Source organism: Emydura macquarii, unplaced genomic scaffold (assembly GCF_026122565.2).
Source record: "Emydura macquarii macquarii isolate MOO-44397 ecotype Brisbane River unplaced genomic scaffold, CSIRO-AGI_Emac_v2 contig_1045, whole genome shotgun sequence".
NCBI classification, from domain to species: Eukaryota; Metazoa; Chordata; order Testudines; family Chelidae; genus Emydura; species Emydura macquarii.
The window spans coordinates 17,212,477-17,231,783 of record NW_027131182.1 but is presented as its reverse complement, the minus strand read 5'-3'; positions in this window follow the sequence as shown (position 1 = coordinate 17,231,783).

Genomic DNA, 19,307 nt, shown 5'->3' with positions numbered 1-19,307 from the left:
ATGTCGTTATTGTCCTGAAGTAGTAGAAGTCTCTGTCATTCATCATCTTCTATAAGCTTACTCATTTCTTTCCTTTGAATATTCACTCTCTCTCTCTCTCTCTCGCATCTCTTGATCCATTTCCCTGATTTTATATATACTTTCAGTGAAATTTACATTAACTCCCTAGAACAGCCTATATTATAAGAGATCAAAAAAAGTGTAATGGATTGTACATAGTGTGCTTCTGAAAGCAAAACTAGTTAAGAGCCTAATTAGAAGAAAGTGTGCAGGTGATTAATGTTGGAAATATAAATCGTGACCCTCACAGGCTTAAGGAACTAGAAAAGGATACGGGGATGTTCAGATAATATCACTCTTCCATTATTCCCCAATCCTTACCAGTTTCCCTATCCTCACTGGAAGTAACAGCTGCTGGAAATCCATGCTGTACTGTGGATTTGAGGAGTGCCTACAAATTTCCTTGTTTCTGCAGAATTTAAAATTTGATTTATAAAGTTTTCAACTATAGCCCTGTTGAAATGTCTAGTCCTGTTGAAACTATAGTCCTGTCATGAAAATAACCTTCTAAATATGACCTGGTTCAGTGCCATCTCATAGCACCTGCATTCAATGCCATTTTAAAGAGTCTGCATGCAGACTAAAATAAAACAGAGCCAAGAGGGGCAGGAACTGCCCTCAGTCATCTTTATACACATTCACTCACCATTGTAGTGCTTCCTGGGTGGCACAGGGTGTTGCAGGGATTCTTTCCCTCTAGTACCATCTCTCTTCCTGTCACAATCACCTCAGCCTCTGGCCAGCTCATGCTTAACCACAAGCTCCTTCCGGGATTACAAGAGCCAAAGGTTTAATACATAATCCTTCTGCCCTTCTTGAGCTTCTCCACAGCCAAACCCTGAGTTCAATAGTCCTTGTGTCAGGCTTGCATATCCTTCCTTGGAGTTGGTAGGGAGCACCATTCCCACCCTCCACTCTGGGTTCCAAGCCAGGCATCCTGTGGTAAGCAGATAAGTTTACTCTTTTAGACATACTGCTGTTTCCCAAGGCCATTTCCTACCTCTAGTCCCATTGAACTGTTTTCCATTAGCTTGTAGTTAATACAGGTCCCAGCTCTGGCAGTTACTCTCAGAAGACTCCCTTCTCCACTCCTTGTCCCTTCTTTGAAACACCATTCTACAGAACTATCTCCCTGAGTTTTGCATGTTCACTAGGAGTTATTCCACTCCTGTAACTTCTCCATAGCTCCTTTTCCAGAGAGAGGCAACTCCTCCCTTCTTCTTGCATAGGAGTCTCTCCTTTGCTTGATTTCTTTATAGGAACTGCCCACTCTGGATCGCCCCAGTTGGGTCTAATCCTCAATTAACTGTCTCCCCTCCAGGGGCCACAGAATGACCTAGTTCGGCCCCCACCCTTCAGACTTCCTGTTAACCCTTTTTTGGCCGGCTTTGGGCACATTTCTATCACAAATTAATTGCATTTAATTCTGCAGTCCAGGGATGACACTTTAAATGTCAATGTGACCTATTTCACTGCTGATTATTTTGGAAACATTTTGTGAATGTAATCTATCCAGTGGTATTCATTTGAAAGGCAAGTTGTAATTTTTTAAGAACAAAGTTACTTTGATGTATTATTGCCATATTTAGTTTTGATCTTCACAGTTGGAGTCTGGGTGGGAAGGGGAAAATCATTCTAGGCTGATGAAAAGGTCTCCAAGATAATATGAGAGACTACGATATTAGGGACAAGATCTTCAGGGAAATATTATACCTCAGGGAGTTGGATAGGAAGGAGAAGATTAAAAAGCAAAGAAAACCAAACACCTGTTTTGTTATTACTATTTACTATTCATATTATGGTGGTATGTAGAGGACCCAGTCGTAACCCAGGGCACAAATACATAAAACAACCCCTCTCTGGGATGAAACAGTCAGCCTGGTTGCTACAGTTTTGTGTTTCTTTCTCAGTGTGTCTCTGTCAGCATCACCAGGCAACTGCTGACAACTCACTCCAGTACCCCTTCCTGCCTTGGCCAGCATTTTTAAAGTTGTAATAGCCTCCTTTGACCCTAGGTTTTGGTTTAGGCAGAGTAAACCTTACCAAGCTGGCTGGAACCAGGCAGAAGGTTCACCCCAGTTAATAGATTCTTCATTGTTTGCCCCAAACCCCCTTGGCATTTTTTCACACTACACATTATCTTTGCCATCATTTTGTTTCCCTCTAGCAACCTTCTTTGACTTAAATCTTTGCAACCAGATAAATTGATAGCAGAGGACGTGTGAGTATATATATATACACACACACACACACACACAATTCTCTCTCACAGGTGGCCCAAGAGTTACTCTAGGATGAGGCTAATTAGGAAGGAACAATCTCACTAAGACAGCATGTTGAAGTTGGAGTCAAATACTACTTCACTCTCAGAAAAGTTCACTTTCTTTGAGCTATTTACCAGTGGAACAGCTTAAAGGAGCTTGCTTTGCCCTAGAACCTGTGGTTCAGCCAACACATTGCCGTGGAGAATTCAGTCCCCTTTTATGCACCTACAATTTGCTATTGTACTTAAGCAGCCTCAACTGACAGACACGTGGATAGATTTCAGGATTCTTACGTATCTTCTCCATCCTTCTTTTCTCCTCCCTCTTCCCCTCCAACTTATTGTAATGTTTTCCATAATAAAAAATTATTTTTTCTGTGAGTCCTATAAATTTAGTCCTCCACTCAGAATAATTGTGTGTAGAGGATGGAAAGAGATAACTCTCAAGATGTGTTATTAGCTTCAACAACCTAGTTATTCTATTGCTTCAGTCTCTCTTCTCCCAGGTGTCAACTGTTTGTCACTATTCCTTGCTATGTGTTGGCATAGTTTAGGTCATGATCCTTCCACAGACTTATGCACTGCTTAGTTTTAGTTCCTTGGAGTTCAATAGGGACTGCTGGTGGACATACAGTTAAGCATAGGTATAAGCCTTCGCAGGATTAGGGTCTCAGTCTGTTTGTTCCAAAGAATGACAATAGCTTTTGTTTATCTGCAATGATCTAGGTACACTTATGATGCCATAAAAGTTAACATTTGAGTAATCGAAAGGATGGTGATGGAGAAAAGAGAAAATGGATTAAGATTTATATTTGCATCAAAATAGGAAATATCCTGTTTCCACTAGGACTTCTTACAACAATAGCAAATAAGGAAGTCAAAATGGATTTTAAGTAGAGGGTTATTTTCCTGAGAGAATTAGTTATCTCCATTTGGACACCAAATTGCATGCTGAGATCAATACAGAAAAACAGCGACAGAAAGTACTTTAGTAACACTTGTGGTAATCAAAAGCTGCAAGTATGATAAATGGTTGTTTAAAAAATTTTTTAGAAGAACAAAACCAGTTTATTTTCACTCTGGGTGAGAGTCCACTCTGTGCCAGCACAGGCCTGCCCATTGTTCCTGTGCCATTCAAAGCCTGCACTGCTGCCCATGTCTTGTGCTGCCTATGAGCACAGAGGTGAATGTTGGCCCTTATGGGCTACATTTACAGACGTATTTAGGTGCCTAAATATATAGGTAAGTGTCTAAGCAGGCTAGGCTCTTAATTCCCATTGATTAGTGAGCTTCAGGGACTTTTAATGGGAGTTAGACACCCAACCTACTTAGACACTTTTGAAAAATATCACTAAGCACCTATCTCACTCTTTAGGTGCCTTAATACCTTTGGCCACATGTCCCTGCTCCTGAAAACATTTATATATGAGTAGTCTCATTGGTATTATATACTGAAGTCAATATTATATGTGCCACCTTTATACCAGCATGTAGAAAGTTAAGTATGTATATAAGTGTTGCATATGGAGCCTAAGTGCTTTCAAACAAACCAAAAGAAATAACAGCACCAATATCACAAAGTGCAAACTTTACCCGTCATGTCACATGTAGGTATTAATGGGAGGAGGTGGACTATACATTTAAGAACCCCTGGACTTATGAGAATCAGCCAGTGTTCTAGATAATCATACATTATTGTAACACTTAGTCTCTATTTTTCTCTATTTTCTCCCTCCGTTATAGCATTTGTGCTCTTGGTCAGTGCTTCACATTAATTAAATTGGAGGCACCTCAGGGCAGGCTTTGTAACTCGTTTGTTCTGTAGAGATCAGAGCATCCTTTGGCTTCTTTATAAAAAACAAATAGATTAAATTAAGTACAAATGATTATTTCCTCAAAATACTGAAATAAATCCTTGTAAAACTGGTTAATTCATGGTACAAAACACAAATCCTGTTAAACTACACATTAATGTTAATAACAGGCTTTGCTTTCATTTAACAGTAGGTGGGAACACAAGAAATCACACTTTTTTCAAATAAGCCATTAATTTTTGGTACTCTTTCTATAATGAGGTTAAATTAGATTCCTATTTATTTAGATTTCTGAGGACAGACAAAAGGTGTCTATCTGACATTCAAAGCACCCTTGATAGTTGTTTTAAAACACGATGAAACAAAGGCAAAAGCCAGCAGCAACCTCCATGCTATATAGCAGAAGGTGAATAAGCTCTACAGCAAAGAAGAAATGGGGATCTAAAAAATTTCCCTAAGGCTCCAGAATGAGGACCATGATGGACAACTCTTTTCCTCTGACACAATAGAACTTTTTACAATAAAAGCAGTGCTCATCCCTGCAGGAGAGAGAGTTTTCACTGGGGCTGGTCTGAGATTAGGAAGTGAACTCCTAGTGGAGTTAAGGAGGATCATGGACTTCATCACCTCCCTTTTCTAGGTGCAAGGCACACTTCTTCAGTCTGCCTTCTCCAGCATGCACATACTATTAACCCCCTCATATCACTTAATGCACTACTGGTTACACGCTCAGATAAAGCAGTGATAGGTTCTTTAACTTCCCCTATGTAGACTAGAATAGAGGAAAAATGGCCCACACTTCCTAAATATTGCTCCTCAGGCATCTCCTTCCCCAACAGCCCCCATAAGCTGAGCCTTGCTGCATGCCATGAAGGTTAAAATATTGGCATAGCTTTGTCCCAAAAGGAGATGAATTCCAGAGCCACAGAGAATCCCTTGCCAGTAACAACTTCTTGTTCACATTGAGGGAGCGCCTCTCACTCTTGAGATTCTCTGCTGAGCAACTTTGTCATAGAGATACCACTCCACCACTCCCCTCATGGCCAGAAATGGTATTGCAGTAACCCCTGTGTCTTCTCTGGCCACCTCAGTGACTTAGCTCTACAGCCAGGCCTCTTTTTAGAGTCCTATCCCTTCCAGGGACTCAGTTCTTCCTTTAAAATCCAACAGAAAATAGCAAAACAGGCTACTTCTTCAGCCAGCCAGGTTCAGCTGTCAGCTTCCTTCCTCACAGGCAAGCCCCAGCTGCACTAAACTATCCCCATACCCACCCCATTCCAGGACTTCACTTGCCCCACTCCAGGGAAAGGGGGGCAGGTGAGTGGGGAGACTGGCCTGCCCTTTGCCCATGACCTACTGCAGTTCCTACTTTTAACCAGGCTTCTCACCACCTCCAACTGCTGGGTTTCCCAATTTACACTCCCATCACAAACTTAACAGCCAACCCAGGAGTAGCTGAACATGGCTTACTAAGGCTCAGGTTAATTATTAACCCTTTCTAGTCAGGGACAGGGTTTGGTCACCCCATCACAGGTAGTACCTCAGGTCTGGAGCTCAGCACCACGTACACCACATTGTGGCATGATGCTGGATTCTTCTGAAACTCTGATCCCAATTGTGGATGCTGAGATATGATGAAAATTCCAACCTTCAGGCTTCACAGTCAAAAGCAGCACGTTGAACTCCAATTAGGACAGGGGTTCTCAAACTTTTTATGCTGGGACCCCCTTTGAAAATATTTCAGGCTGTGACGACCCCCCCAAAAGTGATGACTCCCCCTTACTAGCTACCCTTACCAGCATGCACAGGGGCCAGCAGCTCGTGACTCCCCCATAATAACCTTGCGACCTCTTGAGGGGTCATGACCTCCAGTTTGAGAACCCCTGAATTAGTACAACCAGTATGCATTAGCCATAATGCATTATGCAGCCTAGTCACAAACGTAAACACTCAACAATCCATCTTGCAGGCATATACTGTAATTGCTCCTTATTTTGGCTAAAAGCCACTTTAACCATGGTCTTAGAGTTTTGGGGACACTTGGCAAAATATCTCATGACTGAGATGAATCATTAGGCATTTTAAAGCAGGTTAAGCAAGTTTAAGTACTGTGAAATGTCAAAGTGGCACATAAAAGCTTATTAATGATCCATGCTGCAACGGTGAAGGCACAAAGTCAAAGTGTTCAGGGCAGACATTGCAAGTAGTGGAAAAGAAAAGCAGAAAGGTTGTTCATTTCAAGTTCCAACTGTGTTCCTATTATTCTGAAAGCCAGCTATTCATATTCTATACTTCTACACTTCCGTGAAGTTTTCAAATTTGGGAGCCTGAAGCGAGGCACCTACACTAGTTGGCTTGATTTTTCAGAGGTGTTGAGTACACAGAGCTTTAATTAACTGCCATGGGAGTTCTCTTCTTTGTTCAACTCATTGGGTCCCATTGGCTGCGCTGGGGCAGGATTTCAACAATTCTCTTAGACTATCAGCCGTTGGGGTAGGGACTGAATCTTCCTGTACATCTGCACAGTGCTTTACCTCATTTTAGGTGCTACCATAATAGAAATAATAATCTTATGTATTAAATGTGAATGCTAATAACTAAAAAATCAGAAGAAATATGGTATACATGGCATTGCTCTTGTCAGGAAATATGAGCATCCAAATTAAGTTACTACCAGATGTAATACTTGCTAGTAGGCACAGCCCTGATGAACTTTGAGTTAGGGGGATCGGGTCCCAAGATCTTCAGAATTTCTGTTCATGGTGATTACTCTGGAAAATATGGCAAATTGTTCTGATATGCATATTGCACAAACTGTATTGCTTACCCAAGCAACTTCCCAGTGAGTTTCTGAAACAGTGAGTTTCTGAAATCTAGCCCATAATCTTTATACCTCCTCATCATCAAAATTTATGCTGTGCAAATGGTCTTGGATATTTTCTGAATTTGGTACAATCCTTGGACACCACAGCGTTAAGTGCTATTATAACGAAAAATCGTGTTGTAATGTGGTTTATAGTTGAGCTTTTGGAATCCAAGCTTTGGTATTTATTTATATGTACAAGGAACAGGCACGCATTACCTAAGCTTCTGGGAATATATGTTACAATTAAATGCAATTAATCATTTAAAAATATTATACTGTCATCAAATGGCTCTAGAGAAGGCACTGAAATTTACAACTAAATACAGAGAAACATCCCGAACAAATAACCAGAGCCACCTTTAAAGGCATGAAACAGTCTCTTGCCAAGAGTCTGATCCAGTGCCCACTGCAGTGAAAAGACTTCCCCTTACTTTAGTGGGTGTTGGATCAGGCACAACATCTTCTTGGCAGAGATTTTTCAGGATTGAGGACTGCAGACATGCCTCTGAAAATGTCATGCTCCAGGTCCAGAGAAGCTAGAAATTGTCACTAAGAGGAGCAACTGACCTCAGCTGCAGTGCAATGCATGGGGAGAAAGTTGGATGTCTCTGGTAGTTCCAATTCAAACCATACAGGGCTTTAAAGATCAATATAGGCACTGTGGATTCAATAATGCAATGACTTAAACACAGCTAAGATGGACACTAGCCTTATGGAAATTAATTTTGTAACTGCATGGAAGGGAAATTGACAGAACAGTCTGATTTGGAAGGGTCGACATTCCCCACTCATACATCCTTGGATTATACCTTTGCTTCAGTTGTACCTGGCAACAAACAGTGTCTGGGTCCAATGAAAAAGGGAGATATAACTGTATGCCATCAACATACTGATGAATCATCTTTATATGTTGATAGGAGCAAGGTAGTCAGCCAATGAGACTTGCACCATCTCCATAATATGCCCAGGATTGATATAGGATTTGAGGTAAATTCTCTTTTCATTCTGTTATAAAATGATGGAAAGATTAGTTCAGTCAACTCATTTAGGGTCTGATCCAACTGCCATTGGAATCAAAGGGATTCTTTCCATGGGCTTCACTGTACATACAGCAACACTACTCTCTGTTAGCCAATTAAAATGTTAAGCTATCCATCATGACCCTCTTTCTTGCAAATTCTTTCTCACTATTGTTTTTTCTATGAGACAAAACTTTATGGATATCTTCATGGTCTTGTTTAAACTATTTAGCAAAAGGACATTTTATTAATTAGAGAGAGAGATTGGTTTGAGACCCAAGTCCTTGCTTTAGAAGTCTAAAATCTGATTTTCCTTGTTTCTTACATTTAAATCAAACTTTTAACCTCATTTTAGTGAAGGTTGCAAAAAGAAATATATGCTGTGGGTCTATTTCACAAATATAATGTGAAACAGGATCTCCAATTACTCTTGTAATTGTAGCCCTTTCATACTTGCCCTGAATAAATTAGAATTCTATACTGGATTGCACGAACAGCAAAAATTATTGTTTCTCAATCTTTCATCTACAAAAATATTGCATTGTTAAAAGAAATTAAGCACTGAAAGTTGTCAGTGCTGTTAAAAGGCAAGGGTTTTTCTTCACAGTGGAGTCCATGTTAGAGAAAGAGGGTAGCCTAGTGGCTAGGGAAGTGGCCTAGAAGTCAGGAGAGCTCAGCTCTATTCCTGATTCTGCCACTGACCTGTATGACTTTCAGCAACCAATTAATCTCTCTAGTCTTCTGTTTCCCTTCCCACCTCTTGTCTATGTAGATTGTAAGCTCTGTGGGGAAGGAACCAGAACCATCTCCTACTATGTTTATACAAACCTAGCAAAATGAAGCCCTCAATTTGGCTGAGGTCTCTAGGTGCTACTGTAATACAAAAAGCTAGTTATAGTTAGAGAAATAATATGAATTTTCTTACACATGCTAAACATTGATGTATGGCTTAATGCAAATACAAATTAAAAAATCCAATCTAGTTAGGAAATGGAACTTCAAATCGACAAGGCCACCGAGGTGAATAATTATCCAAATGGTTTTAGAGAGAAATGAAAGATTTAAAAATATTAACTTAGTATTTTCACAGTTGCACTGAAAGTTAACCTTTATTTCCAAAATAAGCTTTTTCAGTTACCAAAAGAGACATATTATAGTTATTGACAGTATGTATTAGAAGAGAAATTACATGCCCTACTCCAGGACTGAAGACTGTGTTTCACATAAAGTACTGCACTAAAAATGTTTCTTATTTGTATTTGCATTAAGCCATACATCAATGTTTAGTATGTGTAAATTGTCTAAAGAACAATTCCATGCACACCCATAATTCTCATTGACTGCAATGGGATCAGACATTAGTATTATATGTAAAGTGTTTTTCAAGACGTGTATTTCTGATGCAATAATTTTGAGCAATTTGTGGCAATAAGTGAGCAAAATGTAAGTAGATGACACAGCTGAACATAGACTACATGGCATGACAGATAAGGACGGAATGGAGATTGACAACCAAGGTTAGATATCTTCCTCAGTGATCCCCACCATTTACTGTAAGAGATGTTGAATTATTTTTGCCTTAACAGACAGAGAAAAAAAATATGCACAGTTCCATATGACAAGGAACAGGTTAATAGTTTTTTTTCATTATTAATTTTGTTAAATTGAAATGTGCCAAGAGCCCGACATGAAGAATCTTCACTAATGTAATATTATAATAGATAATTGTATCATGAAAAATTATGTATGAATGGAATTTAAAATCTTTCAGGTTTTCAGTAAGAAATTGACCATAATTTCCTTCCAAAAACTATGCACAGATATATTGAGTCTATTTCCAACAGCTCAGAAAGGGTTTTTAAATGATTGCTGCTTTCAGCTAATTTCTACAGTTATTGGAGTATATGAAGCCTGCAAAATTACAATGGACTTTCTATTCACACAGTTGGCATGGTAATCCATTGGCCAAAATTCCAGTATTTGGTCAGGTCTTAAATAAACAATGTATTCAAATAAAGAATTGCTTAATTATTGAATTTTCTGTGTATATGTCATTCACCTATGTTGGCAAGCGATAGCTATGCAACAGTTGAGGTTGGCCATATTGCAATTGGCTCAGTAAATTGTACCATTGTGCAAACGGAAAGGCTGGAGCCAAATTCTGTCTGGAGATACATTAATATAATTCCAAATGGAATAATTGTACCCAAGGGTAGAATTTGGTGCTAATGTACTAAACATTTGTAAGATTTGCTTACTGTGAACTCACAATACAGGAATAATAAGCAATTATGCTTTATCGGTATAAGGTACATAAGTACATAAATATAATGGAATGAGTATGTTTCTTTAGAAGCAATTCTCATAATAGTTGCAATTATCAGAGATATATGGAGAACTGATTCTTACACTACATTTTGTTCTTTCGTAAGTTGGTTTGGTTGAAATGACAATTCTTCTTCCCATTGAAAGACTTATGGACAATAAGGACAATATAGTATCCATATAACAGATAGACAAGATTAATGAAAATCAATGCCCAACAAATAGCCATTATACCATTCTCTCTCTCCTACCCCACCTTTCAAGATAAAATTAATACAAATCGACAAAAGCAAGGAAATTCCAAGCCAAGACACTGTCCCAGTACCACTGCCCTGTCGTGTCAATATTACAGTATGTTGTCTTCTTTCAATAAATTTGTTTAAAAAATGAATGTCTCCTGTTTCAAATTCTCTGTTCCTTCCCTTCTGTGTATTTTCTTTCTCTCTTTCTTTCTCCATCCCAGCCTTTATCAATTTTATTTCCGATTTGCCCTCTAGATCTCCCCCATGCTCATTCCTTCACCAAAATCTTTTTTAATCCCCCATGTTTTGTCATGTCTGTTCTTCCTTCCATGTCTTTCAAGGTCAAGTCTCTGAGTCTCTTTCACTGCTTCTCATGGTTTCTCAGTCCAGCCCCCTCTCCTCAGGATCCCTGTTTTGGTAAGGGAAAGGGAGTCTCCAAGTCTTCAACCTTACAAAATCATCCTCAATAGATCTGCAAGGCTACTCTATGATCCTGCTGCTACCCTGCTGACATTCACGGATGCCTCTCGAATGCTGACTTTCTCTATGGTACAGCACTAGAGATGGAGCTGGGAGCAGTAAGATCTCGAGTGGCATTACAGGGCATTGGGGCAACCCTGTAAGGCAGAAGATTAAGGGGATTTGCTTCCCTGCTTTTGTATTTCAATCCTGCCTTGATTTAGGTGAGTGGGGGAGAAGCGGCAGCAGACACTTGTGTTCTCTAGTGCTGGTTGATCTATGCTGTTTACTGTCCCTGTTATGGAAAAGTCCTATAGGATTTAACTTTCCCAGCTGCTACTGGGAACAAACCCTCCAATCGAGCTCACAGAACATCAGTGACTCGACAGCTTAATCAACTAATTTATTATTACAAGTATTCATTTGTCACAGACCACAAAGGTATCTTAGAAGGTGTACTGTTAGTTGATACAGTCTAGAGACCAAACACTTTGATCCACCAATACCTTACATTAGAAAACCAAGATTTATTCATTTGGAAATATATTAGTTAAGGTCATCTATTTCATTAGCAATAAGTGGTGTTGCTAACACTCTTCTGATTTTATCAGGAGTCTCGCGATATTTGGTGTAATTATTAAAGCCACTGGTTCTGGATGAACGGGATTATATGATAATCTCAGTTTTCATGTTAAAAAAGACTAAGTTTCCATGATTACAGAAAAAGCTTGAAAGTGTGACCTGAGTGCACTCTAGAGATTCTAAAACCAGAAGACAAATAAAACACACCTCAAATGTATTACATTTGTCATGATTGTTTGAGGCCTGATTCATGATTTTTTTAATGCTTGAGTTGGCAATACTGAATAAATGATGCAGCAGGAAGGCAGAGTTGTAGGAAAAGCCTTTGATTATGCATGCTGAGAGATCAGTATTAAATGCTGAGTCTGTAGAGCTTGCGTGTTAGCAGCTTGGCCCAGCTTGACCCAATTTCTCCAGTCCCACTCATCAGACTACATAGTCTATTCATTATCATTAGTATTATTTGTATTACAGTAGTTCCTAGAAGACTTAGTCATGGACCAGGACACATTGTGCTAGGTGCTGTACACACAGAACAAAAAGAGTCCCTGCCCCAAACAATTTACAATCTAAGTCTAAGACAAGGGAAAACAGATGGATACAGACAGATGGGGGAGTACAAGGAAACAATGAAACCTTATTGTCTAAATAGACCAGACAGATACAGGATGAGGGAAGGAGATAGCGTACACAGTCAGAGTGAACTACGTGATGGTGGCACACCTCATGTTAGTTCCATGGTTTTTTTTTAATTGGGAGGGAGATGGGGGTTTAATTGGGAGGGGATCAGCTAAATGGAAAGGGAGGTGAAGGAAGGTTAGAGAGGTCAAGGGAGGAGATGGAGGAGGAGCAGGTGTGGAGAGGAGCTGAGGTGAAGAGACTGTGAGTCAGGGGAAGAGGGAGGGTTGGAGCAAACAGACAATCAGCAGAAAGCAGAGAAAGTCAGAGAATGTTTGGAGTATCCAAATATCCAGACGTCCCAGCTTTGGCTGCTTCTGGTCCTACCAAGTGGTGTCTTTGGTTGGCTCCTTTCTGCAGCTCAGGAGGAGGGGAGTTACTGAATGGTGTGTGTGTGTCTGTCTCTTTCTCTCTCTCATACCGATCTGGGTCTAGGGGCTGCGGAACAAAGGGATAGCCCTGGCCAGGGCCCTTTTCCCCCATTCCGCCCCAGTATAATAGTCCCTCTGCTTTGGCTGCTTCTGCCCCTACCAAGAGGAGTTCATAGTGAATACAAGTGATATAACCTGTGTGGATACTGGGGATCCATTTTAAAATACACAGGACCAACTGATTTATAATAAAACCAGAGCTCTCTATGTCATGTAGGAACATGAGAGAGTTTCTGTTTAATATAAGCAAATAGAATGGAGAAGGAGTGAGTTTGAGTGCTGTTAGCTTTTAGGACTAGTCTTATTTAGTTAAATAACCTTGAGTGAGGCACATTTCCCAAAACTACTAAATTTGCTGCTGGCCTAGCATTAGAGAGAAAGAGCAAATATAGAGGAACAGAGCAAACAAATTCAACATTATCTGGCAGATTAGACTTGCACAGAAAGATAAATGGAGCAGGTCATTTTTACTGTACAGTATGACAAGTTAACAAGACCAAGGGGCCCATCCCATGCAGAAAACTAATCTAGTTATGTAAAATAGTATGTGAAATAGAGAAAAATTCCTTGGAGCGGTACAGTAGCTGTAGATACGTTATAGCTATTTATATAGCAGTAGATAAAAGCAACTTACAACTTTGTATATCTAGGGGGTACAGAATATTAGCAAACATTAAGTTACATTCTCTTAAAACCATTTCATCGAAAATGTTCTCCTTATCTGCACCTCTTCAGCTTGAGGTTTCCCTTGGCAGACCCAGAGTTGTTAAATGGGAGCTCTCTCAGCACTTACTTTAAAGGACACAGGCCTCAAATAGCTTTTCTTCCAATGATTTATTTAAAGGTTTGAGTAAAAAGGTGTTAATAAAAACAAATCCCAAAGAGTTTACGTAGGCTAAGGCCTGCCCTACACACAATTTTGTATCACTATAACTATTTCAGTTGGTGGTGCGATTTTTTTGATCGAAATAGTTATACTGGTACAATCCCCAGTGTGGATGCAATTATTCTAGTATAAAAGTGCCGTACAGAAGTATAGCTTATTCTTCTTTATATACCTCAATAAGCAAAACCAATACAAGCACCTTTACATTCATATAGGGGTGTTGTCTGCTTTAACAATACCAGTTAAAGGGGTACAACTTTCCAGTGTAGATAAGGCCTCAGTAAAGATCACTTCCCCTCGTAGTCAGGTTTCGCTTCCTCAGTATCTGTGATTCCATAATTGTACTAATCCTCCCACTCTAAATTTTATATTGTGCCCATCACCGTGATATCTATACACTTGGAAAAATGAAGTAGAAAAGATCTGAACTTCTAATGTTAAAACCAGAAGAAAGTAAAATCATTTTCTTTAAATATAATCTTCCTGGCTTTCCTTATAGATTACGATAAATCACATTTAAAAATGGGTTTAAAGGAAATGAAGGTGAAGCATGGCAGACCCAAACACTCAGCAGGGTTCTAGGTATAGTGGACTGAGGAAGACACACGCCTTGCAGTGGCTCACACTCACAGAATAACCTCTGTTTGATCATCAGACCTCTCATTTTATCAGACACTGCTACATTCAGAGCCTCACATTTTTCTCTAGTCCTGCACATAAAGTAACTGGTATTGTCCTGCTTGGAGTGCAGTAATGAATTAGACTCAGCATTATGGGACAGAGAAATCAAAACTTCAGAAGAAACATAGAACAGCCTGGCATTTCTCATTTTGAGTCACGTACCTCCTTCCTCCATGTTTTAAATGTAAGTGTCCCACATTCTGGTTGGTGTAGGAAAAGAAATGTCAAAGCTATACATACAATTCAGAGAGATTTTATTTTTGTTTTTTTATTGAGGCAGTGTTGTGTGCACCTATGGTTTTTGAAATTCTTCAAGGATTTGTGTCACTCAGCATAAGCAGTTTTTCCCTGCCATCCCAATTTCTTGCTTGGTTGACTGCTTATTTTTCTTTGGTCCTATGCATATTCCTGAGTCTCATGCTTTAACATTCCCAATGCTGCTCTCACTGAAGTCAACAGTAAAACTGCCATTGATTTCAGTGGTGCAAGTTGGGGAGTTTGATGGTTGTCTATAAAATAACAGAATGTAATCTAATGTCGAAATGTTATTTCAAATGCACATTTCCTATTGTTTTAACATATGGGATGAATAACATGTCAAATAAATGAATTGGTTGATATTTATTTGTCATATTAAAATGCTGCTTACTTAAACACTGGCATTTTCACAGAGCACTTGGAACAGCTGGTGAGTTGGCAGATCTCTTAACATTCACTGATAGATTCAGAGCCAGACTAACTAAACTGTAAATCATTGATACTTTGAGTCTATTGCCTCTAGAGATTTAGTCTACAGAATTAGGAACAAAACTAAATTGTGGAGTATATTGCCATCTCGGTTCATGGAGTTTCTGCTCATTATGGAAGCTTTTCTTGCAAGTACCCATGATTTAATTTGTAAATTTTTCTGGTGGGGAAAGAACATGTTCTGCAAGGAACATGACCCCTGGACAAGGATGCAGTCCAGTTAAGAGAAGAGACTTGTCTCTGTAATGAGCAGTGAGTGTATTTGTTAGTGTAGGGCTACGGAAAAATCAGGCCATATTTTTGTTATTGGTATTTGTATATAAAGGGATATTATAAGCACATTTAAAACAACGTTAAATTGACTGTCTTGTTCAAAAGGCACATTAAAACAGGACTACTAGGAGCAGCTGTCAGTTGTGGTTTCCATCCTGAGGACTAGAGGCACCACTCTGGGAAGTATGACTGAGTAAGATGCAGAGGCCTGTGTGTGTAGAAGACAACTGGACCCTTCAACAAGATTAGAAATGAAATTCTGGCCCTTGGCATCAATGAGGCTAGGATTTCACCCTGGGCATTTCCCTTTTATTGGATAAGCTGTTTGGATCAGTCCAAGAATCCCAATCAAAGAGGGCTCAGGGCAGATACAGGCTGGGAAGGGCTCTGTGCAGAATAGAGAGCCCAGTCCAGGAAAATTAAGGGTGCACTGGGAACTATTACTCTAAATGAGTGTTTCAGTCTTATTGAATGAAGTTCTGTTCAGCTTCCCAAATAAATATTTCTGTGTCTAAATACATTCCTCCCAGTCCTCCATTCAATCCAACAACAACACAAAATTTGCCATTGGAGTCCATATTGCAAGTTTGTCATCTTGCTTGCAAGCCTGTGAAGAAAAGCACGGAGGAGGAGGAAATCCTGCCAAATGGAAAGTCGAAAAGCCCACAATGGTTCAAAGAGTGCTGTGCAAAACAGCGTCCTGGCTGAGAATGGTTCAAAGAGCACCATTTTCACTTTCTGAAAGGATTTACATTAGCACAACCATCAATGTCATTTCACTACAGAGAGAAGGCCCTTATACTGCTTTCTCTGCCACTCGGGTTCAGGGCAGACCAACTTCAGTGGAAGTTGCACTTACAGAGGCAGGGCCCTTTGCGGAGACACTACTTGAAAGGAAGTGCCATGTAAGCCTGGGACCAAAGGGAAAAAAAATGTAATTTCCCCAAGATAGGGTAGGTTTACTATGAAATACTTTAATTGGGGGCATGTGCACACAGTGAGAGGTGTTGCCAGACATTGAAAATTTCATCTAAACATTTACAGACCTAGTGAAAATATGAATTTACCTATTTTTCAAGAAGAGGTAATCGAGAGGGGGGAGCTGCCCACATTATTATCTCACTCTTTCAGTTTGGAGGACTTGATGCTGTGTAGACTGTGCTCATTTTCCTGAAGGAAACTGGCTCTGATTTTTTTTTTTGGCAGGAACTGCAGGCTGCAGTATCCCACAAGCAAGACGGTAGGATGGCAGGCACACCAGAAGACCTATTCCAAACACGAAGTCTAAATGGGTTCAGTCTCAAAAAGGGATATTTAAAGTTTTTGGCAATGAGAATAAGTTTTATGCCCACTTGGACATTCCCAGAAGCAGCTCCATTCTCACTCTGCAGCTGTTCCAGTGTCACTCTTTCTTGGTACCGAGGAGGGTTCTTCTGGAATTTTCAGGAGATTTGCTGAGGTTGAATGTTCAGCTCTAGATAGTTTGGCAAATATTTTTCAGACATTTGTAGTTTTATTCATATTTAGACATAGGAATAAGTGGCCTTTTCAGAAATATTGAGACCTTGTAAACTACAGCTGAGGATCTATTTTCTCAAAGTTCCTTGGGCTTCAGCTAATTAGCCCCCTTTATTATTCCATGCTCAGGATTTTTTCCCTTTATAGATTTCCACCTTTTTTACATTTTTTTGGTTTTAACCATTAAAATCATCTGTTACCTTAACTTCTTCTGTCCAGTAGATGCTGAGTGACTACTAGTTCCAGAGGGGTAGCCGTGTTAATCTGTATATAGCAAAAACAACAAGAATCCTGTAGCACCTTAAAGACTAACCAATTTCTGCGGGCATAAGTTTTCATGGGCTGCAACCCACTTACTCAGATGCATGAAATGGAAATCACAGATTGGAGGTATATATATACATCCAAGGGTAAGAAACATAACAATGGGGAGGGCAAGTGCTAACAAAGTCAATTCAGTTAGGGTAGATGAGGCCTATTCCCAACCGTTATTAGAAGGTGAGAATGTGTGAACAGTGACAATTACTTCTTGTAATGAGAGAGTTCCAGCTCTGCAGTTTCTCGCTGAAGTCTGTTTTTGAAGTTTTTTTGTTGAAGTATGGCAACTTTCAAGTCAGCTACAGAGTGTCCTGGGAGATTGAAGTGCTCTCCAACTGGTTTATGGATGTTACCATTTTTTATGTCTGATTTGTGTCCATTTATTCTTTTGCATAGTGGTTTGGCCAATGTACACAGCAGAGGGGCATTGCTGGCACATGATGGCATATATTACATTAGAAGATGTGCTGGTGAATGAGCTCCTGATGGTGTGGCTGATGTGGTTAGGACCTGTGATGGTGTCACTAGAGTCAATTTGCAGGCAGAGTTGGCAACAGGGTTTGTTGCAGGGATAGGTTCCTGGGTTAGTGTTCTTGTTGTATGGTTGCTGGTGAGTATTTGCTTCAGGTTGTGGGGCTGTCTGTAAGCAAGGATAGGCCTGGCTCCTATGGTTTGAGCGAGTGAGGGATCATCTTCTAGGATAGGTTGTAGATCCTTAATGATGTGTTGGAGAGATTTTAGCTGGGGGCTGTAGGTGATGGCCAGTGGTGTTCTGTTATTGTCTTTGTTGGGTCTGTTCTGTAATAGGTGACATCTGGGTACCCGTCTGGCTCTGTTAATTTGTTTCTTCATTTCCCTAGGTGGGTATTGTGGTTTTAAGAATGTTTTATGGTAATCCTGTAGGAGTTTGTCTCTGTCTGAGGGATTGGAGCAAATCTGGTTGTATCTTAGGGCTTGGCTGTAGACAATGGATCGTGTAATGTGCCCATGGTGGAAGCTGGAGACATGAAGGTATGTATTACAGTCAGTTGGTTTTTGGTATAGGGTGGTATTAATGTGACCAACCCTTATTTGTATTGCAGTGTCTACTACGTGGCTACTAACATCTACCATCTATGTACAGACTAAGTTATGAACACAAGATGTCAAAACACTCGGTGTTTTGAGTTTACCCATTTAATTCTATAGGAAGCTGAAGTACTGAATTTCTACCATCTAGGGAATAACCTAGATCAGGGTCACATTGCACTAGGGAGTGTATAAATACAGAAGGCAGATCTACCCTAGAAGCACTACATTGGCACAGCTGCAATGATGCAACTTCACCGCTCTAGCATGTCTGGTGAAGATGCTCTATGCTGGTGCTATCCCATGGGCATAATTATACCACCTCCACGAGAGTGAAAGCTATATTAGTGAGAGAGCGTCTCCCGTTGACATAACACTGGTGTGGATAGCGCTTAGGTTACCATAACCTGTGTTACTTGGGGAGGGCAGGGTCTTTTTCATACCCCTAAATGCTGTAAGTTAGATCAACTTAAGTAGTAGTGTAGACCTGCCCAGAGTATGAGACAGTCCCTGCCCTGAAGAGCTTACAATCTAAATATATAGGGCAGATAAAGGGTAGGAGAAAGGAAAGACCATACAAGCAGAGTGAAAAGTGTGAAGGCAGAAAACATTGTTAGTTCTATGATTTTTTCGTGGGGCTTGAGCGGGCTCAGGTATAGTTAGGAGGGAACTGGCAAACAGAAATGCATGGGGAGAAACACGGATGAAGGTCACAAGGCAGGGGATAAAAAGGAGTGGTGGAAGGTGTGAGGGACATGTGTGCAGTGAGGCTGAGATGAAGAGATTGTGTGACGGGTTGGAGCAAATAGCCAATCAGCAGGGCAAAGAAAGACCCATCAAAACTGTAGACAAATATTACATATTTGGCTCCATAGTTCCCTATTTTAGCTGCTGCTACTCTGCTTCAACATTGAGCTAGCTCCTCCCTGCAGTTTCCCAAGGCCACATGGCTTGGGGTGGGGAGAGACAAGCCACCTGGGCCCTAGTGTCCCAGCCCAGATCCCTGCCCTGCCCTGCCTCACCCCACCGACAGTTCTGGGTTGAGGGATTTCTAGGAGGGATGGAGGGAGGGCAGTA